This window comes from Lynx rufus, unplaced genomic scaffold (genome assembly GCF_022079265.1).
Source record: "Lynx rufus isolate CCGP_SWC_20201006 ecotype Redwood Valley unplaced genomic scaffold, mLynRuf1.p SCAF_5, whole genome shotgun sequence".
NCBI lineage: Eukaryota > Metazoa > Chordata > Mammalia > Carnivora > Felidae > Lynx > Lynx rufus.
This window is the reverse complement of record NW_025814867.1, coordinates 122,375,889-122,379,198: the sequence shown is the minus strand read 5'-3', so window position 1 is coordinate 122,379,198 and position 3,310 is coordinate 122,375,889. Positions and strand designations below refer to the sequence as shown.

The following is a 3,310-nucleotide window of genomic DNA, read 5'->3' as shown; positions in this document are numbered from 1 at the left end:
TGTTATTAGTAAACCTTTGGGACTCAGTTTTATGCCTAAGACAGCATCAGTATGTCTTTAAAATCTTCTCTTCTTCCTGTATGGGAGGGTATTTCTAGATACTAATTTTCCTATCTAATATTCAAACACAGAAAACCTACTCTACAAGATGCTTCAATTAATGAGACTTTAAGTGTTTGTTTATTAAACTTTTGGACAGTAAACACTCCATGGGCACCACATACAAATACTATGTCAAAAGCGTTGTTACATTAAGCCTTTTGATAGGGCTTGATTGGTGATGAAACTTTATGACATGCTTGAGCCTCCCACTGAAGGGATCACATGTGAGGTAATACTTTGTCCAACCACTGTAGAGGTCCATTCAGAGGAAGCTCAATCCAGTGAGCAGTCTTTACCATCTGCCTTCTGTATTCTGCTTCCCACCCTTTCACAAAACTCATGGTACATATTCTAGTCAGCTGATACACAACTTCAAAACTGATTAGCACACTGAGTAAGAAGAGAAGTAAATTCCTGGTTGGTGAAGATCTTCAAATTGCAGCCTGGTGGAATTTTACACTCTTGCTGCAGGGTGCCAGCTCTATATCTGACTACCCTTGAGGCTCTGCACAAAGACTGCACTATCACTTAGGCACTCGGCAAAAACTTCCCACCTATGTAATATAAGCACACTCCTCTTCCTATATGTCTTTCTGTCATTCCTATGTAGCTTTTTGATTGACATTGGAGAGTAACCCTATGCAGAACCTTTCTTGATTCGATGGATCTGTGAAGCCATCTACAGAGAGTGAGAGCTATGATGTATGGAAGTTCTCTTCAACCCTCTGGTTTAATTCATAACATGATACTGAACACCAAAATGCAGGTTCTGAGTAACTGGATGCAAATCCAACTATGATTAACAGGCAAAGAGTAGTAGTATTTTTTTTTGCTGTAGATCCTATATCCATACATGTGTTCCATTGTTGATCACCTGTTCTTCCATCTTCACTGATACATCCAGAGGATGGAGTTTTTAGGATATAATTACTCTGTGGCTCAATTCCCACTAGGAAATTAGTGTTTTCTGGAAAGGAATAGGTATAATTATCTAGAGGTGGCAGTTATGTTATTTCAATACCAAAGGCAACACTTGTGTTTCCAATCTATGGTAGTAGTGAAGTTAAACATACTTCATCCCTTTAAAGACTAAAAGCACATTTTCAGTTTACATTGCTTTGAGTCCACGATGACTGTGAATATCAGGCCAGAACCATAATCAGCAACATATAAAATATGGCAGTCCTTTCCAATGAGATACTTGAAGATGACCATTGAGAGGCCCTGTTTGCTCAAAGCAGCTGTAAAGGCCGTTGTATCCCACTGATCTATCACATATGGTGTACTTAGTCTCCAAATTTCAGAGTGAGGGCTTGGTATGATAACATGTTTAGCGTTACAATTTTTAGTGATGCCTTTGTCAAGTTCATCTAATTGTCCTGTTTTCTTTAGTTTCTTCTTCAAACTTTTAACTACTTCCTCATACCACTATTCTTCCTGTCCATTCTGCTCTCCTCCACCAGCTCCTCTAGATTCACCAGATGATTTCTTCTGTCCCAGCAGTCTCTTCACAACTGGTGGAGTGAATGACATGATGGCCATTTTCTTACCAAAGGCAGCAATCCACACTAAGAAAATATCTTCTTTTTTTTTTAATGTTTATTTATTTTTGAGACAGAGAGAGACAGAGAATGAACGGGGGAGGGTCAGAGAGCGAAGGAGACACAGAATTGGAAACAGGCTCCAGGCTCTGAGCTGTCATCACAGAGCCCGGCGCGGGGCTCAAACTCACAGAGTGTGATATCATGACCTGAACCGAAGTTGGACGCTCAACTGACTGAGCCACCCAGGTGTCCCAGAAAATATCTTCTTTATCTAACCTGAAGGATTGCTGACCACCATGCCTCAGTGTCTCAGCCCAGAGCCCCTTCCATTGTCTCTTGTCTCATCATTGGATAAGGCCTATTGAGGACCACTGCCCTGGTCCACCCTCTGTAGTCAAGCCAGGAGAACACACTTGTTTACCCCTTGGGGAAGCATGGGGGCTGCCCCATGGAGTACCTTGAGGACTGGACAAACTTTGGCCAAAGAAGGTTTCACAGAAGCCCTGGTGTAAAGTTTAGTTTTTAAAATGTCATACATTACACATTCATTTTTAAAGATTATAAAAAGCATACTGTTTTGACGTACATAATCAATAAACCACCATTTTGTCACATAAATCATAAGAACTTCTGTAAAATTAACTCTACATAATACTTTGATTTGAATTCAGATTTTTAAAAAATTGAATTGAAAATCTAAAAACAGTATAATATTTATAGCAGAATCCACCTTTTCTCCATGCTTTCACATATACAAAATCTCCCACATTATAACTCAAATCAGTTTGTCAGTACCTGAAGTCAATTATCCTCCAACCAAATTTGCCAGTGCTGGTGCTTTTACCTTTCACTTTGTCTAAATAAATGATTGTCTATAGGAACTACCCTAGTGCCTAGCCCAGAAGCCTATGTGTCATTATTCAGTGGCCCATTTTCTACTTCATGCCGATACCTAACAAACCACAAGTGGATTTCACTTTCTAAATACTCCCTAATTTTTCTCTTGCTACTTGCCACTAATTTCGTCTTGCTATCATTAATTTGCCTCTGAATTTCTGCAAATTATCATTGTCGCCTGACAATCCATTGTCTGCACTTTATTCAAATTGTGTAATTCCTCCTCCTTGAAAATACTCAGCAATGCCATTCTTACCAAATTACCGTATATATTATTTGCTTGACTGACCTCTTATGTAATTTACCACATAATACCAAAAAAACATTGTGATTGCCTATTTGTTTTCTTTGTGTTTAGGTATTTAAGAAGATCATGCCTCAAGATAGACTGCCTTCTTAAGGTAGATGACTTCAAAAGAATCCTGAATAGTTTCCTATACCTAAAAATTGGAAATATTCTTTGGTAAAAATAAATAAATTACATAATACTCTCTCTACATTTACTAGCTGTGTAATCTTGGCCAGTTACTTAAACACCGTACCTCAGTCTTCTCATTTATTAAATGGAGATAGTAATAGAATTTATCACACAGGATTGCTGTAACGATTGCATATATCTATGTTAAAGCACACAGAACAGTGTTGGGAGCCTATTAAGTACTATAGAAATATTAGCTCTTATTTCATAAGTAGTATATGAAAACAAGAAATGTTTCTTACTCATAATTATCTAGGAAAGTAGTATGCTAAATTACTATACATTAACA

General features: G+C 37.9%; 1 pseudogene; it reads right to left on the bottom strand.

Moving 5' to 3' along the window:
* Positions 1–320: 320 nt before the first annotated feature.
* Positions 321–988, bottom strand: LOC124527270 (mothers against decapentaplegic homolog 3-like; annotated as a pseudogene).
* Between the last annotated feature and the right edge of the window lie 2,322 nt (positions 989–3,310).